Source organism: Felis catus, chromosome F2 (genome assembly GCF_018350175.1).
Source record: "Felis catus isolate Fca126 chromosome F2, F.catus_Fca126_mat1.0, whole genome shotgun sequence".
Lineage (NCBI taxonomy): Eukaryota > Metazoa > Chordata > Mammalia > Carnivora > Felidae > Felis > Felis catus.
This window is the reverse complement of record NC_058385.1, coordinates 28,912,947-28,933,592: the sequence shown is the minus strand read 5'-3', so window position 1 is coordinate 28,933,592 and position 20,646 is coordinate 28,912,947. Positions and strand designations below refer to the sequence as shown.

At 42.5% G+C, this 20,646-nt stretch overlaps 1 long non-coding RNA gene across 6 annotated transcripts in view; it reads left to right on the top strand.

Moving 5' to 3' along the window:
* Nucleotides 1–20,646, top strand: part of LOC102900800 — a 207,721-nt gene that overhangs the window by 160,272 nt on the left and 26,803 nt on the right. The window contains exons 8-10 of one of the 6 annotated variants that reach the window (XR_006592763.1): nucleotides 7,678–7,876; nucleotides 11,083–11,172; nucleotides 12,135–14,566. The exons of 1 other annotated variant lie outside the window; for it this stretch is intronic. This is a non-coding gene — a long non-coding RNA (uncharacterized LOC102900800). Of the gene's footprint in view, nucleotides 1–7,677; nucleotides 7,877–11,082; nucleotides 14,567–20,646 lie in introns of those variants that run through there. 4 more of the 6 variants (XR_006592762.1, XR_006592764.1, XR_006592761.1 and 1 more) reach the window with 4 other exon arrangements.

Here is a 20,646-nt window from a genome sequence, read left to right as displayed (position 1 = left end):
GTCAATTTGAATTCATGCTCGGGAGGGGGGGATGTTATATCACTATACTCATATTTCCTTCACACAACTATTACATTGCATTGTCATTCTTAATTTCTGTGTCTGTCTTCCCCACTAGTTAATAAACTCTTTAGCCCTGCTCCCCATCTCCATCATCTCTCCCCAAGACAAGTTTCCTCCACTCCTTCTCTCAGATTTTGCCAACCAGATTATCTCCCCTGAGCCCTTCCCCCTCCTTCTCCTCGCCCCCTTGAGAAGTTTTAGAAGCACCATTAACCCATCTTGGTTTTTATGTTTCCAGCATCTAAGATAATGCCCAGCAGCTAACACTGTAGACAGTCAGTGAAAGTTGGTTGAGGGATGAATGAAAGAGAGGACTCAATTATTGTATCAGTCTTTGAGAATGCTCTCTTCCTGTCAATCAAGGCCTCCTTCTATTTAAATCTTTGAAATCTGATCATGGGCAGTTTGGTTTGATTGTTGAAGAAGGGCTATGACTTGTAATAACTTGTGATTTGCTGAAGAAAGAATGAAAATCAGGTATAGGGCCAGGTCAGGGTTAGTCCCTTACCTCCTGGGTTAGCCTTCCCAACCACCCACCTCCTCAACATGACTTTGTTGTTAGATTCTGCCATGTGTTCAGTGAAGCTCAAAATCTACCTCTTTTGACTCTGAAGTCCCAAATTCTTTCTTCTATAGCCCTCAAAAAGATTTGAATTTTCAAACCATTTTGTTATCTCATTTGACTGCCACAACAGCCCAGTGAAAGTGGGTACTATTATCATCCCCTTACAGATTAGGAAAGAGGCTCAGAGGGGCTCAATGATGTGCAGAAGTTCACCCAGCTAATAAGTGACACAGAGGACCCTAGAAATCAAGATCACTGCCTCCAAATAAATGTTCATTTCTCTATACTATAATATAATAATGTTGGACCAAGAAACCACCAATACCTTTATTAACTATGTGAAGAGACAACAAACATTAGTAGAAGGATGGGGTGAAGAGGACACTCGGGACAGCTATGTTTATAAAATTTGTTCTGTACAGAAATGTTTTCGAGGGGCAGCTGGGTGGCTTAGTCAGTTTAGCATCCAACTTCAGGTCATGATCTTACAGCTCGTGGTTTGAGCCCTGTATTGGGCTCTGGGCTGACAGTTTGGAGCCTGGAGCCTGCTTCAGATTCTGTGTCTCCCTCTCTCTCTGCCCCTACCCAGCTTGTGCTCTCTCTCTCTCTCTCTCTCAAAAATAAGTAAACATTAGCCGCTCTGGAAAACAGTGTGGAGGTTCCTCAAAAAATTAAAAATAGAATTGCCCTACAACTCAGCAATAGCACTATTAGGAATTTATCCAAAGGATACAGGAGTGCTGATTCACAGGGGAACACGTACCCCAATTTTTATAGCAGGGCTTTTTTTTTTTTAATTTTTTTAATGTTTATTTTTGAGAGAGAGAGAGAGAGAGAGAGAGAGAGAGAGAGAGAGAGAGCTCAAGAGGGGAAGGGCCAGAGAGAGAGGGAGACACAGAATCCGAAGCAGGCTCCAGGCTCCGAGCTGTCAGCACAGAGCCCGATGCGGGGCTCAAACTCATGAACCGCAAGATCATGACCTGAGCCGAAGTTGGACGCTTAACCGATTGAGCCACCCAGGCGCCCCAGCAGTGCTTTCAACAATAGCCAAATTATGGAAAGAGCCCAAATGTCCATCAGCTGATGAAATGGATAAAGAAGATGTGTTTTATATATACAATGGAATATTACTTGGCAATGAAAAAGAATGAAATCTTGCCATTTGTAACAACGTGGATGAAACTGGAGGGTATTATGCTAAGTGAAATAAGTCAGTCCAAGAAAGACAGATATCATATGTTTTCACTCATGGACTTTGATAAACTTAACAGAAGACCATGGGGGAAAGGAAGGGGAAAAATAGTTTCAAATAGAGAGGGAAGCAAATCATAAGAGACTCTTAAATATAGAGAACATACTGAGGGTTGATGGGGAGGTGGAGGAGAGGCGAAAATGGGTGATAGGCATTGAGGAGGCCACTTGTTGGGATGAGCACTGGGTATTGTATGTAAGTGATGAATCATGGGAATCTACTCCTGAAACAAAGAGCACACTGTACACATTGTATGTTAGCCAACTTGACAATAAATTATACTTAAAAATTAATACTGGAAAAAATAAAAATAAAAGGCAAAGCAGCACCAAAAATAAATAAATACATAAATAAATAAATACATAAATAAATAAACATTAAAACAATTTTTAAAGACATGTTTTAGAGATATAATAAATATTACTTGCTGGTAGTATTTATAAGCCTTTGGAGGGCATGCTATTATTGTATCTTATATTTTAATAGAGTTTAATACAATGTTTTCCATAGTAGGGCTCAGTAAATGTCCATTTGTTATGCCTGGAGACCACAGGATAAACGTGTTGGGTAACTTTCCTGCCATGGCAGGTAGTTGAGAGTATGCCTCATGAGGAGAGGACCATATGATCTGGTGAGTGGGGCAGGGGGGCTAAAGGATCAATTCTCTGAAGCACAGAGGGCTACATCCTGGGGACCCCACTGCTGGGAGACACCACAGGGCGGTGGAATCCAAACTGAGGCACTCCCAGAAGTCCAGGAAGTCAGTGTGAGCAAAGAAAAAGCCCTCGGGCCTCCAAGGCTAGGGCCTGGCTCTGCCTCCAGCTTAGTTCTCTTTGGATTTCAGTTTCCTCATCTGAAAAATGCCTTCTAAGACGTCTTACAGCTCCACTTAATAGAAAAATATTAACTTAAGAATAATAATAGATGGTATGCAATCTACAACCAAAGTCATTTCGTAATTTAGCATTTTGGTAAAGTTTACAGGCTCTGGAGACAGACTGGGTGTAATACACAGCTCAGCTACTTACCATGTGTAAGATCTTGGACAAATTACAATAGCCCCTGGGGGCCTCAGATTCCTCTTCTGCAAGAAGGATAATAATTCCCACTTCATTAGGTTGTTAGGACAATTAAATAATTTTTAATGTGTTCAGATCAGTGATGACACATAACACATGTTGAAGTGTTAGCTTAGTGTCACTAGCATCAGACCTACTGAAATTTCATTATCTGTTAAGGATTAGAAAAATACAAAAGTAAGAACCTTGGGTAAGTCAACTTTTTAATTAGTTTAAAGTCACAGATGCTGACATATGTGTCTGAAGTGTTGATTGAGGGTAGGAGAAAGACAGGAAGTGATAGGAGAAAAGACCAAATGCTTGACCATTGCCATAGATGATAACCAGAGTAAGGAAATATTTATCAGAAACGCAAGAATAAATATGAACAAATAGCTCTTTAAATAGTGTAATTTCAAAATACTGGCAAGAAGAGGAAAAAGAAAATGACTTTTATTTGGAACAGAATTCACTTTCCAAAAATAGACCCACACTTATATGGTCAATTAATTTTCAACAAAGGTGCCAAATTAGATAATTCAATGGAGAAACGAGTCTTTTCAATAATAGGTACTGGAACTACTAGATATGGAAAAAAATTAACCTTGACCCTCACTTCACACCATATAAATATTAACTCAAAATGGATCATAGACCTAAATGTAAAAGCTAAAACTAATTATACTCTTAGAAGAAAATGGTTGTGACATTAGATTAGGCAAAGACTACTTAAGCAGGACACAAAGGCACAATCTATAAATGAAAAAAAATGATACATGGACTTCATCAAGATTAAAAATTATTGCTCTTAAAGATAGACCACAGGACTGGATATATTTCTGCAAAACATGTATCTGGCCCAGTTTATGAAAGACACCACTCAATAATAAGATAAACAGCACATTTTCAAAGCTTGGCCAAAGATTTTAACAAATAGTTCACAAGAGAAGATACATGAATACAAATGAATAAATGAAAAGAAGTTCAACAGCTAGTCATCACAGAAGAGCAATTTAAAACCATAATGACATACATATTTTATTTATTTTTGAGACCAAGAGAAAGCACGAGCTGGGGAGGGGCAGAGAGTGGGAGACAGGAACTGAAGCAGGCTCCACATTGACAACAGAGAGCCCAATGTGGGGCTTGAACTCATGAGCAATGAGGTCATGACCTGAACTGAAGTCAGAAGCCTAGCTGACTGAGCCACCCAGGCACCCCCATAATGAGATATTTTGAAGTGATGTTATTAGATACATAAAAGTTTAGAACTGTTATAAGGATATATAGTGGCATCATTCTTCAAATTTGGTTTGCTGCATACAATGTTGTGAATATATTCTTCAAACAATATTTATTAGATTTTCTTGAATATCTGTCCTTGAAAGATATACAGATATATTTCAAATATATATGTTATATATAATCTTGCTTGTGTTTTTAAAATTAGTTTTGTTTTTGTTTTTGTTTTTGTTTTTGTTTTTGTTTTTGTTTTGTTTTGTTTTTAAGTAGGCTTCATGCCCAGTGCAGAGCCCAACGTGGGGCTTGAACTCATGACCCTGAGATCAAGACCTGAGCTGAGATCAAGAGTTGGATGCTTAACCAACTAAGCCACCCAGGCACCCCTAAAATTAGTTTTAGCTACTAAGTTTTTAGTGAAAAAAAAATCAGTGAGATACAAACCCACAAGAATAGCTAAAACTTAAAAGACTGACAATAACAAGTGTTGGCAAGAATGTGGATTTCCAAAAGGAAAACATATGTCCACAAAAACAAAAACAAAACAAAACAAAACAACAACAAAAACCATGTACATGAGTGTTCATAAAGCTTTATTCATAATAGCCAAAAACTAGGAGGGACCCAGGTGTCCATAAATAGGACAATGGATAAAGAAACTGGAATAGCCATAAAACAAAACATTATGCAGCAATAAGAATGAACCATGACCATGTGACCACTTGGATGCATCTCCAAAATATGCTGAATGAGAGAAACACAACACAAAACCTACACCATATGACTCTAATTTCATTAAGTTTTAGAACAGGTAGATATAACCTATGGTAGAAATACTTGAAATATTGGTTGCTTCTACAGGGATTGGAAAGAGAAAAAAACCTCTGAGAACCTGAGGTCATAAAGCGTATAGAGCAGCTCAGTGCTCCCCTCTTTCTGCACCTTATGCTTAAATGGCTTAGTTGCCTTTCACCTACTTTCTTCAAGTAGCTCTTGTCCTTGTCTCAGCAAATTTCACCTCCTATACTGGCATTTTGGTCTTAGGAAGTTGACAGTTTGATGAATAAGGTAAAGAATTCATCAGAGAGACCACACAATGTGGAATAATATATCATGTTAACCTTCCAGATGGGTCCCAGGGGTCAGAAATCCAACTGGTCATTGTTTTAAATTTTTTTTTTCAACGTTTTTTTATTTATTTTTGGGACAGAGAGAGACAGAGCATGAACGGGGGAGGGGCAGAGAGAGAGGGAGACACAGAATCTGAAACAGGCTCCAGGCTCCGAGCCATCAGCCCAGAGCCTGACGCGGGGCTCGAACTCACGGACCGCGAGATCGTGACCTGGCTGAAGTCGGACGCCTAACCGACTGCGCCACCCAGGCGCCCCTGGTCATTGTTTTAGAAAGAGTACTAGTAAAAATAGTTACAGAGAGGGAGAGAGGCAAACCATAAGAGACTCAAATACAAAGAACAAACTGAGGGTTAATTGCGGGGGTGGGGGGTGCAGGGGAGAGGGGAAATGGGTGATGGACATTGAGGAGGGCACTTGTTGGGATGAGCACTGGGTGTTGTATGTAGGTGATGAATCACGGGAATCTACCCCCAAACCAAGAGCACACTGTATACACTGTATGTTAGCCATCTTGACAATAAATTATATTTAAAAAAAAGAAAGAGTAATAATAAACTATTACTATAATAACATCTATAATAACATTGACAAACCTCAAAGGAGATCCTGAAAGCTACGATAAAAATATATGACATAAAATACCATTTAAGTAAATTTTAAAAGCATACATACAATGCCGTATTTTTAGAGTCATATATATGAATAAAAATATAAACATATAGACAGGAAGTATATGCACTAACTTCAGTATGATGGCTGCTTCTGGGAGAAGAGAAGAACAGGGCTGGGAATAGTATGAAGGGGACATCCGTTGCAACTAAATCTATTTACTATCTATCCATATTAAATAGGTACCTGCAACAAATAAGGAATGTTGTTGAAATACATGAAATACGTTAAGTTTGGGTTGGGGTAGGTATTTTGGATATTTTGTAACAGTAGTCTCTGTACTTTTCTGTGTGTTTGAAACTTTTCATAGTCAAGCACAATAGGCAGAGTGGGACAGACACCAGCTTTGTAGGGCTGGTCTCCCAGCTCTGCTTCTGGTCGCATCTCTCCGAGCTCTGCCTGCCTTGACGTATGTGGCAGAAAAAAAAGAAAACCATATGTCACCAACAGCCTTCTTAGTAGCATCTTCGTAAAGAAAAGTCTCCTTTCTCTCCTAGCAAGTGTTCTCAAGAAGATCTATTGATGGGGCACCTGGGTGGCTCAGTCGGTTGAGCGTCGGACTCCGGCTCAGGTCATGATCTCACAGGTCATGAGTTCAAGCCCTGCGTCGGGCTCTGTGCTGACAGCTCAGAGCCTGGAACCTGCTTCAGATTCTGTGTCTCCCTCTCTCTGCCCCTAACCCACTTGCATTCTGTCTCTGTCTCTCTCAAAAATAAATAAACATTAAAAAAAATTTTTTTTAGAAAGATCTATTGATAACTACATCTTCCCTTTTCTGAGTATCAACTTCTATCAATCTATAATTCCCAGAAAATGGAGCTCCAGTCCAATACAGTTCAAGTCAAACCAGTCATGTCTGAACCACATTTCTTTGGAACTGGAGCATAACCTTAAAGGTCCCTTCCAACCTGGAGTTCCTAAGACTGGTTGTTTTTTCAGAAGAGTTTTCAAGTTATGAGATACTTTTCTCTTCAACCACCAGTAGAACAATACCATCACTTATCCCTATAGCTTTGGATTTTTGTTTTTGATTTTTAATAACGCAGTTAGCACTTAACCACTGGGTGCTACTCTTGTTGCAAACAAAACAACTATTAATAAGAAACCATTTCTCTGGAAGCAGCATCTAGAATTTTTAAGGTCTCCCTTAACTATCAGTGAGTGACGAGGTTACTCTATCTGTGACACTAGATGGTTGGAGAAAGCATGATGTGCTATTACCAAAAAAGGTCAGATTCCAGATCAGTATTAGCTTCCAACCAAATTCACTACCATTGTCAGCATTCATTGATGATGGTTCAAGTTAGGTGAGTGTTCACGTTAAACGTGTGACTTAAATAGTCACCTAAACCTCTGTTTATATTTTCTTTGGGAGACATATCACGTTTCAGCATATCATGTCATGTACTTAGTGATTTTGCTTGTTTGACTCCCTGTTCCAGAACACAGCTCCAGGAGAGCAGGAATCTCAGTCTGTGCTATTCACTGATGCACAGCAAAAGACCCAGCCAGGTGCCCGTGACACAGCCTAGTGTTCGATGACTGGTTGTTGAATGAATGAATGAATTTCTGCACCTTGTAATCCCTACCTGCCAAATTATGATCTTAATGACAAAACAAATATAGCTACTCTTTACTGAAAGTTTACTACAGGCCAGGCCCTGGGCTTAGTACTTCATATTTCTTTTAATGTTTCAGGGGCCTCCTATGACTGATGTATTAGTCCTGCTTTCCAAATCAGAGGAAACCAAGGCTTAGGATAAGTGAACTGCCAGAGTTCACACAACTGGCAAGATGCAGAGCAGGGGTTGAATTCCAGTCTGCAGAACTGCAAAGCTGCTTCTCAAACACCAGCTTGAATACCAGATATGTAGGAAGGCTGTGTGTACAGCACCAGGTGAGAACAGATTTTTCTGGGGTGCCTGAGTGGCTCAGTTGGTTCAGTATCTGTGTCTTGATTTCAGTTCAGGCCACGATCTTAGGGTCGTAGGATTGAGCCCCAGGTTGAACTCTGTGCTGAGCATGTTGAGCATGGAGCCTGCTTAAGATTCTCGGTCTCTGTCCCTCTGCCCCTCTCCCACTGTCTCTCTGTCTCTGTCTCTGTCTCTCTCTCTCAATCTCTCTTTAGAAAAAAAAAAAAAAAGATTTTTCTGCACTCCAAATAGGATTGGTAACCTCCCGGTGTCCAGTAATCCCACTGACCTTTACCAGCTCCCCTTCCTTCGTCGCATGTCACACTCCCCTCTTGAGTCCACCCTTGTCCCCACTTCCACCGCCTGGCACAGAGCCTTATCACAGTGTCATGCTTGTTCACAGTGATGTTGATTCGTGGGACACACTCACTTCCTGAAGTCCAGATGAAATCACTGCATTCTTAGAAGTGTGGTTTAGGGGAAAAGGCCTGCGCTTTGGAATCACACAGTCCTGGGTTCAAATGCAATTTCTGTATTTTTACCTGTGGGACATTTGAGCGTTATTTGATCCTTCTGGGCTTGGTTTTTTCACTGATTAAGTGGAACTCCTGATACCTACCCTGCAAATCTGGGGGGTGGGGGAGAATTAAGAAAGATTCTTGCACTAAACGTGCCCCTCCTCTTTCACAAGGAGACATAAGGCACAACCAGCATTCTTTTTCCCTGTTAGAAAAAAAGGTAGAAGTATAAAGAAATAATGGCATTTAAGATTCCCACAGCAATTTATCTCGTCTTGTTGGTGTCCTGCTTTGTGGAGGATGGGCTCAGGGCAAGGAAAAGGGACTTGGGGTAGTTTCTCTTCAAGCTCCCTCTGCCCTCAGGTGTGAACTTCTGTTGGGAGTTGTGCAGAGGGAGTAAGTGATGAGGGGAGGACGAGGGAAGGAAGGTTTGGGGAGATTCACCCAGATTTGCAGTTGCTACAAAACAACATGAATGGGTTATCTTTTTATTATTATTATTATTATTATTATTATTATTATTGATTTGTAGGGCTATTTATATATTCTGGAATAATTATTCTTTTATCTGTTATAAGCATGCAAATACCTCTTTATGGTTTATGGCTTGTCTTTTCATTTATTTCTTGGTATTTTTTGTTGTTTAGTTGTGCACTTATTTATTGCTGTAAGAGTTCAAAAAGGCAGGGGGCACCTGGGTGGCTCAGTTGGTTAAGCGTCCGACCTCGGCGTAGGCTTAGGTCATGATCTCGCGGTTTGTGAGTTTGAGCCCTGCATCGGGCTCTCGGCTGACAGCTCAGAGCCTGGAGCTTGGGATTCTGTGTCTCTGTCTCTCTCTCTGCCCCTTCCCTGCTTGTGCTCTGTCTCTGTCTCTCAAAAATAAATAAACATTTAAAAGAAAAAGAAAAGAGTTCAAAAAGTCAAATGAAGCCCAATGTTAGCTTTAAGGAAAAAAAAACTAGGTACATGGACATTTAACTGGTAAACGAGTATGTGTTAGCCTGTTACAGTTCTTCTTTTTTATATTTTATGTTATTTCATGAAGTGAAAATAAAAAATAAACACCACAAAAAACTTTGGCCCTTGTTCCCCTCACCTCAAGGACTGAAAGAGCTAGCTACACAAACCCCTTTCTTTCCCTGATCTTAAACTTACTTTACTGAAGGCTATCGAACATAGGATAAGAAAACTGTATCTGAAGATGACTTGGAACTCTGGGGACATTCTTGGCGGAGACACCCAATCACAGGAACAGCCCCAGGCCAAGTTGTGAAAGAGGCTACGTGTCTCTGGGCGCCTCCATTCCTGAACCCCCACCCTGTCCTTTCAACATCTCCTCCCCCCAGGCACCTGGCAGCCTCCTTGGATTCCCAAAGTCACCTCTCCCAGCACGAGACACACATACTTAGTCACAGAAAAGGAAGACTTACTAAAAGTGAACTCAACCCCAGAGTGTTTACATTTTGAAAATCTTTACAGAGTGGTTAGGAAAAGACACAGGGAATGGCCAAAATTCCTTAGTGGGGGTCTCTCACAAGGCATCATAGAATGACCCAGGAGGCGTCTCAGAAGGTCCCCACACGTCCACAGCAACAGTGCTCATAGAGCGTAGAGACCCAGTTTTGTTCAACATCAGAGCCCAATGGCAAGCTGGCCTGTGGTGCTCTGTAGACAGGAAACAAATCCGTGTGGAATGAATTAAACGACATCCTGTCTCTGTTGTTCTGTGCCAGGCATGGTGGGAAACATGGGGCACACATATGTCTGTGAAGAGAACTCAAAGCTTCCTCTCCTCAGGGAACTTCCATTTTGTGCCTGTGGTAGTGAGGGAAAGGGGATGAGCGTGTTGAGAAGGTCTATACATAAAATAAGTAAACCTCTATTATCAGTGATAATACATATTTTGGAGATGAGGTGCCTGGGTACCTCAGTCTGTTAAGGGTCTGACTCTTGATTTGGGCTTAGGGCATGATCTTGCAGTTGGTGAGATGGATCCCCACATGGGCCGGCGAGGAGCCTGTTTGGGGTTCTCTCTCTCCCCCTCTGCCCCTCCCCTGCTCACATGTGTGTGCTCTTTCTCTACTTCCTTCAAAGATACATACATACATACATACATACTTTGGAGATAAACAAAGCAGGAAAGGGGACCAAAGGGCAGGGGGAGGAGCCATTTGATGTAGGAAGGTCGGGGTACCATTTTGAGCAAAGAAAGTGAGGCCTTGTAGGGAAAGCAGAACAGCAAGTGGATGAAACCCCCTCAGCCCTCCAACATTCCCAGTCTTTGAAGACTGAACCCCTCAAGGTCTAAGAAGACATTATGCAATGTCTTGCTTCAGTGGTTTGCATACACTGTTCCCTTTCCCTGATCCCTACCCACCTGTCTTTTCTGCCTAGCCAATTCCTTCTTGTCCTTCAAGACCCATATCAGATGCCACCTCCCCTATGAAACTTTCCCCAAAGCCTCCAGGCACTTGTCATTGCTACTTCCTTTGCACTCCCATAATACCGTGCTCACTGCTTACTAGAAGCTCTTATTTAGTACTTTTCCTGGGGCGTCACATGTGTTTCGCAGAATTCTCACAACAAGGGGTAAGCTATTACTGTCATCATCGCTCTTAGACGTGTAAGAAAACAGGTTCTAACAGGTTGAGTAACTTGTCCCCGGTCATCAGCTAGGTTTGGAAGACAGGACGTGAAAGTCAACAACCCACGCTCCAAAGCAAGGCTCTCCCCGCAATTCCAGGAGCCTCACCTTGCACCGGGTAAACTATATTTGTGTCAGAATTTTCTGCTATTTCTTGATTAACTTGAGGACAGACACCATTTCTGTTTGAATGGGGGAGGGGTTGTCTGGGGAGTAGTAGATAAATATTTGGTCAGTGAATAAAGGGATGAATTAGTCACCAGTTCAGGCATGCATGTGGAATTTATTTTTGAGCTGGGGCCTTCCTGTGCTGCCTAAATCATACCTTCGAGGTGACTCCTTACTCCACCTGACCCTACCAGAACCAAGTAGTGCTGGGGAAGGGATCCTTTCCACAGTTAGATATTGCTTCCTTTACTGTCTCCTTTGGGCATTCTTAAGGAAAATGGTTTGCGACAGCTAGGGGAGCGCAGGCCAGCAGTGGAGCCAGCAGAGTGTATGGAGGGTGTGGCCACAGCACTTGGACCCAAAGGCCCCTGAGCAGCCTGGACCCAGATACTAAGCCATTCTCCCCTCTGCATCCCAGTTGTCTCTGAGTTTCTCTCCCAAACACATAGGCAAACCTCGGACACCAGGTTGCTAGGCAGGACATAAGGAGACTCTGGGTTCCCCCAGTCTTTCTGAAAAGATGGAAAGTATAGTTTTCTGTTGGCTGGTCCCTAAGATAATTAATTAGGTCTATGTTCATACTCCAATAGGGGAGAAAAGGAAAAGAAGAAGGTCTAAGGTGACCAAGAACAAGGGACAAGGTGGTCTTAGAGAAGGCAGTTTGCACATGGAGAATTTGTCCCTGTTCCTGATAGACAGCTCTGAAATGTTTACTGAGTCAATTAGCTGGGTCTAGGGAAGGGAGGTACTTTTGCTTCCAGTAGTTGGAGATGGTGTTTTTCTTCCAAATCAGGGTAAGGAAATATTTATGTCATATATTTTCTGAAGGCCTTTCTACAGTCAGCATCTTAATATTAAACTTAAAGTTGCTAACTGTTCCTACTCCACCTCCCTCATTCACTCATTCAACAGCATTAAGCATCCAGGATATGCCTGGTTTGTGTGATGAGCCTCAGATACCAAGAATCCATGGCCTGTCTTCAGGGAGGCTCCGGTCCCGAAGGGGACAGACAGTAAGTGTGGAAGCAGGCACAGGTGCCGTGACTGTCAGGCCACCACTGCAGCTCAAAACAGGGGAGGAAGGCTCCAAAGATGACTCATGTGTGAGCAAAGACTTGGAAATATTTTAGTTGTTTTTCTTTGCTGGGGGGATTGGAGGGGAGAAGAAGCATAGCCTGTTTTAAACAGAATTATTTTATTGTTTAAGCTTGAAAGCAATCCATTATGTTTTTAAGGGGGATGCAAGGACTGAGACAGAAGCCCTGAAGTATTCCATTTCCATAGAGCCCTAACACCCCCTTCTGGGGTAGATAAGGTTTCAGGTTTGTGGGGATGTGGGCAGAAGTGGGGACACCCCACACCATACCCCACGACCCACACCCCAGTAGAGGTAGAGGTAATGCATGACCCTTGGGTGCCTCTCTGTAAAACAGAAGTGTCGCATTAGATATTGTCTCCAAGGCTGAATCGAGTGCCCTCGTTTTGCAACTCAGCCATATCAACCATTTTCATCACAGCGTGCTTTTTATGGTATGTTATCTTGAAAGTTGAGGGTTTGCGATCAGAGAGCAGGGAATCAGTAAGGGTAGGGTGGGGAAGAGTCTGAGGGAAGTTGAGAGTGAGGGAGCACTGTGGGGTGAGGTGGGGTGAGGCGGGGTGGGGCAGGAAAATCATTTGAAGGGGAGACTCCTCCTGATTCTTATCTTTCCCTCTTTGGAAGGCATTTTCTTTTCCTGACTAGTGACCAGTGTTTCTTCACTGGAGATAATGATAGATAACCAGCATCACCAAGGTATTCGTTTAATGCTTTGGCCCCTCTAGGAGACACAGTCTTCATTTATTATACTTTAGTGTGGGCCCAGCACTATGTGCCTTCGAACAATGCTTGGAGAGCGTTTTGAAGCAGATGCCTTCAAACTATCCCGTGAAAGAATAAGTACAGTAAAAACAAGAAGTCTTTGTTTAGGATTTTGCAGTTCACAAAGAAGTGTATTACTTCATTCACCCTGGGCACAGCCCTCTGAGTTGGGCAGTGCCACACTCTACATCTTAATTGGTCAGGAAAGTGAGGCCACATAGTTAGAAAACGTACCCAAGGTTGTACATCTGGTTATGACCAGATATAAACCACAGGGCACAAATATTAGGGAAGAAGATGAAGGGAGAGTGAAGAATCCACTCCTTTTGGTGCAGGTGGGCCAGCAAAGCAAATGATACCTACTTACTCCAACCTGAAAAATGAGAAGGGGTCACCCCACATGTATGGTGCAGTGAGTACACATCATTTCCTGCTCCACAGCTGCCTTCTTCCCAAGATCTGAAGACTCTGAGGATCATAGGTTTTCTGATCATGACCGCTCCCCTTTATTGTGCTTAGAACCGGCTCTGTAAGAAACAAACCTCCTCTGGGGTGTTTAGAACTGGCAGTGTTTGCCAGGGTAACAGTTATTTTTATTCATTCATTCGTTCATTCATTCATTCATTCATTCATTTATTTAAAGTTTATTTATTTTGAGAGACAGAGAAAGCACAAGTGGGGGAGGGTCAGAGAGAGAGAGAAGAGAGTGAGAAACCCAAGCAGACTCCACACAGACAGTGTGGAGCCAGATTTTGGGCTCAAACCCACAAACCACGAGATCATGACCTGAGCCGAAGTTGGACAGCATCTCCCGCCCAGCTTCCATGAAGAGAGGGGGTGTGACTCAGCAGACACCCGTGTTGGGGGCTGGGGGAAAGGTGGGAGGAAGGTGAGGAGAGCACCACAGTGTGGCTCAGGGTTTGTTTGAGGTCCCACCCGGCCCCCCCCCACCCCCATCCCCGCAGGAGCAGTGAACCGAGGCTTCGTCTGTGGCCTTGTGCCCTTTTGCCCTTTCATAGCCCCAGAGGGGCTTCCACCCAGACCTGAGGCTTGGACAGAATCCTGACTATGAAAATATAACAATTAAAAATAGGAAAACAAATATAAATAACTACTGGCTTTCTTTTTTAAACAACATGAGTATATTATATAGGGCCTGTATTATAATTTCTTCCTCAAAGAATTTTTGGGAGTTCACATCCTACCAACTGTACTGCAAGGTGAGTTCGGTGTAGGGCCTAATGTAGGGCTTGCTGCTCAGAAAGTTTTTATTGACCAAAGAACCCTCCCAATCCCCAACCGCACACCTAAGGCTGAGAAGTTCAGGGAGGTGAAGCAGGGAAGGCTAGGATCTTCTCCAGTATGTGTAAGTGAGGATTTTAGAGTTTAATGAGGGCTGCTACAGTTTGGGGTAGACCAGGACTCCTTCTCCCCCGCTCCCTGCCTTCCTCCCTCTTCTCTCTCTCTCTCTCTCTCTCTCTCTCTCTCTCTCTCTCTCTCTCTCTCCCTGCTTCCCTCCTCCTTCTCTCTCTGTCTCTCTCCCCCTCCCTCCCTCCCTGTCCCTTATCTGTCTCTTTCTTTTTTATTTTAATTGGGAAAATACGAGCACACATGGTAAACTGAGAGGGACCAGCAAAAGGGGAGAGATACCATTTATAATTGTCATATTTCATCAAACCCAATATGCCATCATTTGAAGATGAATAAGAAGGAACAGATGTTGACAAACTATGACATCCCATCCTGATTTCAGAGATGTTTAAATGGGGAAAATGTGCAATATATTCAATATTTAAAAAGCACTGCTATTACATCCATCTGAAAGTTAAGCAAGTTGTTGTAGACAATGTTATTAGACAGCTAGTATTTATTTAACCCTTATCTGATGTTACTGTGTGCCAAACACTGTTCTTAGCATGGTATAAATAATAATTAATGTTAATTATTGAAATCCTTGAAAACAACCTGTGACATAAGTACTATTATCACCCCCACTTTACAGATCAGGAGACTGAGGTGTTGACACATTAAGAAATTTTCCCCAAGTCAATAAGTAGCAGATCTGAGCTTCAAACTCTGGTCGTTACCCTCAGTCTGTTCTTCTCACACTAAGGCGCGCGATGGCCTACAGTAAATGTTGGGTGAATAAGTGAACGGATGAGTGAATGAATGAAAAGAAGAATCAGCACCGGATTTCAAGCAAGGGCTTAGCATGAATGTCTCCCTTCTGTCCCTCCTCCTCTTAGGAAAAGGGCCAGTACGTCTTCCTTAAGTTCAAGGTCTCAGTACATTGGTTAAATTCTAAAGGAGGTGAGGAAACAAGAGCAGGGAGTGGGAGCGTATGGGAGGGAAAGAACAGTTGCAAAATAATCAGCATGGCTATTTTGTACTTGTAACTCTGCTATTCATCCTACTGGAGTCTAATGATTTATCAATAAGATCATCCGGACCGTGAAAAAGGACGGTGTTCTGGGAGAGAGTGCCACCTATTGAAGGAATGGCCATCACCACAGCTGGAGAATTTCATCCGGGACACCCAAGACAATGGGACAGAACAGCTTCAGAAATGGACCTACGACAGGAAAGACAATTTCCCAACAAATGACCTTGAACCTAAAGCTGAGTTCTTATCCAGGCCATTACCAGATGGTAATACTCAGAAAGCCTTCTTGTAAGAGGTTAAAGAATCTGGAAAAGATCTGTTTGGCCCAAACAATGAGGACTCTGCTGAATTCCATGCCCTGACTTGTGTAGTGTTGAGTCCAGGTTCGTTCGTTCGTTCTTTCTTTCTTTCTTTCTTTCTTTCTTTCTTTCTTTCTTTCTTTTTTATGTTTTTGTTTTGTTTTGTTTTAATTTACATCCGAGTTAGTTAACATATAGTGCAACAATTTCAGGAATAGACTCCTTAATGCCTCTTACCCATTTAGCCCATCCCCCCTCCCCAAACCCCTCCAGTAACCCTCTGCTTGTTCTCTATATTAAGAGTCTTTTAATGTTTTGTCCCCCTCCCTGTTTTTGTATTATTTTTGCTTCCCTTCCCTTATGTTCGTCTGTTTTGTATCTCAAATTCGTCATATGGGGGCGCCTGGGTGGTTCAGTCAGTTGGATGTCTGACTTCGGCTCAGGTCGTGATCTCACGGTTTGTGAGTTCGAGCCTCATGTCAGACTCTGTGCTGACAGCTCGGGGCCTGGAGCCTGTTTCGGATTCTGTGTCTCCCCTCTCTCTGCCCCTCCCCGGCTCATGCTCTGTCTCTCTCTCTCAATAATGAATAAATGTTAAAAAAATTTTTTTTTAATTCCTCATATGAGTGAAGTCATATGACATTTGTCTTCCTCCAGCTGACTAATTTCGCTTAGCATAATGCCCTTTAGTTCCATCCAGAGTCCAGGTTATTTCTGAGCTACGTACTGCTACAGTGAACACAGAGGTAAACCTAAACTCTTAGGAAGGAAGAAAACTACCAATTATTGAGTTGCTATTATGTGCTTTATAAAAGTTTTAATTTCACCTTTATTCATACAGTAAATACCTACCAAGCAGTTACTATGTGCCAAGCACTGCCCCAGAAAATGGGAAAACAGTACTGAACTGGATTCCTGCTCCTCAGCAGCTTATGGGGGGGCCGAAGGAGCAATCAACAGAATATAAACAAGTACTATTGTATTTCGGACAGTGGTAAATGTTGTCAAGAAAATGAGACCAGAAAATGGGGTAAGAGCAGTCACATTATTTACAACTACCACTGATCTTGTGAGACAGTGTTACTACTCCCATTCCACAGGCTCTGAGAGGTAAAGTATTTAGTTCAAGTTCCTTCGAACTCATTGTGAGTGAGCAAGTTAGCAATGGAGCTAGCTAGGATTTAATTCTCTGCCTTTCTGAATCTAAAACTGTGTCACACCAGTCTGCAAGGCTGTCCAGGAAGAGTAAGATGGACAAGCAGTATAAGATATACTAGTTGGCCTGCTATGTCAATTATCATTTCTATTTTGTTGTAAGAATTATTTAAATATGCAAGCCTCTCGGGGGCACCTGGGTGGCTCAGTGGGTTGAGCGCCCAACTTCCACTCAGGTCATGGTCCCACGGTTCGTGGGTTTGAGCCCCGTGTCAGGCTCTGTGCTGACAGCTCAGGGCCTGGAGCCCGCTTCGGATTCTGTGTCTCCCTTGCTCTCTACTCCTCCCCCGCCCATGTTCTATCTGTCTCCTTCTCTCATCAATAAATAAATGTTAAATAAAACAAAACAAAACAATATCCAAGCGTCTCTGGTAGGGCACATAGGTAAAAATACTATGTGGCTATTTACACAGATTCTCCGAATCCGATAGTCCTTGCTCATTAAGAGTGCCCTTAAGAGGGGAAAAACAAGCAAAGACCCTTCCATCCTTACCATTTGCAACAGACAATTAGCCAGTGAGGCTTGTACTGATCGTATACTTTCAAGAAATGTGTATGACTTTTTTATGACACAAATCTCATCATATTAGAGGATATGTGGACTTCCTTGTGCTTTCACAGTCAACTGTCACTTCCAAGAAGCTGGGAAGAGGAGCGCTGGAGAGAGTTCCATGGTGTGGCTCCTGCCCAGCCATCTGCAGGACAGAGAATATTGGGTTACCTCCCCAGAGGAAGAGGCTGCCCTTTGTGTTTGAGGTCGGAAGGATGTTGTCTCCTCTGCATGTCCAAGGCAGGGTCTTCACAGCGTCAGAACCCCTGTCAGGCAGCCTGTTGCTTCCTCACTCCCCTCGGAAGCCGGAAAGGACATGTGTTTCCTCACCTCCGACCACTTCTCTTGGTCCAAGGGCAGGCGCAGGTCGCCAGGCTGAAACCACTGCAATTCACATCAAGTCTTCGAGAATATATGGTAGTTTCTAACCGCTAAAGATGACTCTGCGTCCTACAGTTGGGCTGAATCGGAAAGGAATTGCTCAGTTTGACAGGCCCCGCTGCCAGCTGGCTTAAAAAGCTGACTCTCAGGCTCGCGGATGACAAGTAGGAAATGCCTTGTGAACACACAGGCCCTGGCTACACCGCTGTCATTGTGGACAACTGAGTGACCGGCACAGACCCGGCCCTGCCTCTGTCCTCCCAGCCTCCTCTTCGTTAACCCCTGTGGGCTGCTTTCCTTCCAAAAAGTAAGACACTATTTAATATGTTTTTATTGAATCTGAAAATGGCCACAAGCATTTTGAAGAACAAACTCATTAGAAAACAGAAAATAGCCAGAGCAGACTTTTAAAGTACTTTTTAAAACTTATGGCACGGGCTGATAATGCCAACACTTCACTCTGTTAGCCTTCCCTACCTAGATCATTCAGGATTACCTGTTTTGTGTCCTGTGTGGTCCTTGAAGAAATAGGTCCATAAAACATTGCTAAGGGAAACCCGAGTTAAAGCCTGATGGAGCAGGGGGTTCCCTTGATAAGATCTTCCCTGTGAAAACTTGGTGGATTGTGCTTTTGCACAATTTCCACCCTCTTTGACTCTGTGCATCCTCAACCCCAGGACTGAGAGTCCCCTCCTGTTTTTAAATAATCTCATTATCACTGGGTTTTCCATTAGATGAAGTGAACAGTCTAGGATGCCCATGAACATAACCCTTAAGAAATGGCACGTTCCTCCTTCATGTATGGTCCTCCGACTGTCCTGACACTCAGAATGTTTCCAAATGACTCTCTAGCTTTTATTTTTTCTAGAATTTTGTTATCTTGGATTTAAAAAAAAATTTTTTTTTAACGTTTATTCATTTTTGAGAGACAGAGCACAAACAGGGGAGGAGCAGAGAGAAAGGGAATCCGAAGCAGGCTCCAGGCTCTGAGCTGTCAGCACAGAGCCTGACATGGGGCTTGAACTCACAGACCATGAGATCATGACCTGAGCCAAAGTCAGATGCTTAACGGACCGAGCCATCCAGACGCCCCTAGTTATCATGGATCTTTTAATGTAGATCTCTTAGTACCTTGGCACCTTGTTACCTCAATGTCTTGATCTATAGAAATTTATTGATTATGACGATGACAGTATGTTTCCCCTGAGACATTTCATTTATTCAGCCAGTGTTTTGTGGAGATCAGGCAGTACTAAGCCAATAGTGGTTCAAAAATCTGTGGTAAATAGGCCAGGTGAACAAAACTGGGAAAAAGAACAGTTTGAGGAAGTCTTGGAGGCATGCCAAATTTGGAGTAATGCAAGCACTCTTTTGCATTTTGAACAGAGAGAGCGATTTAAGGAAGGTCTTAGAGGCCTGTCAAATTTGGAGAAACTCAAGCACTGTAATTCAGTGAGGTAGGAATGGAAGGTACACCTGAGGAATGGTAAGAAGTGAGGTGAGGGGACCTGAGACATAGGTTAATTTGCCTTAGTACATCAGTAAGACAACAGAATGCCCCATCCCTTTGATTGCTAATTAAAAGTCCTATTGGAGAGCCTCATTTACTTGGAGTTTTAGACACACGCACACACACACACATGCACACACACCACCCCTACGTGTCTTTACGATGGAGAGGGTATAAAGTTTTTAATTTTTAAAAACTTTACTTTTAATTTTTTGACATACCAAAAAGGTGTATGTAATTCATGTACACAACTTGATGAGCTTGGAGACAAGTATACACCTGTGAAACCATCACCACAAATCTATGCTATTAACCTCTCCATGTCCAAAAGTTTCCATCTGCCCTCTTATTAGTTTCACTTTATACTCCCCATTTTTTAATTAAAAAATAATACGGCTTCCCATCACTAGGAACATGATTATGGCACATGGGAAGATTGATATTATACTTGGTACCTCTTCACATATTCATGTATTCATAAACTATGTACATTTTCGGTTCCACACTTTGGCTTATATGCTCCTTTTCAAAATTATCTTTCCATTCTAAATAGTGGAATATATATGTATACCTCTGAGTCGACGCTTAGGTTATGTGGTACAAGTAGCTTTATGGATTTGGGGAAATCCTGAGAAATTTGAAAAACTAGATGTGCAATAAAATAGACATTTAATTAGCTGTTAATTAGAGAAACCAATATACAATAGCCTGTAAAAATTGTTCATTGTTCAAATCCCCAACGTGCAAAGCTGTAGTTCCTGTGCCAGCCCCTTGCACAGCAGTAGTTCTGAGTAATTTTCCTCTAACTGATGCCCGTGGCTCTCCATCTGTCGATACATTACTGCCTGAATTTCTATAGGGAAGGCATATTTTTAAAATCTTTTCTTCCCTGTTGCATTTCACTGTGATTTTCTACTGAAGTGATGTTAATTTCAGCCCCAGCAAATTGTTGTCCCAAGCCTGTTAGGAATGAAGGGCACTTCTCCAGGTCCTTTTCCTGATGGTCATGAATTATGATGGGATATGGACAAGGTAAAGTCAGATCAGTATGACCGAGAGAGCCAGGGAGAGAACCAGATGGTTTTTAAATTGAATAAAAGGTAAGCTAGGCATCTTGATTTTCAGGCTGTAAGAGTAAGAAACTCTGCAAAAAAAAAAAAAAAATCAGTGAAAACAATATAGATCACACACATTCCTTTCTCATCAATGAGAGTGTCTCATAGTGACC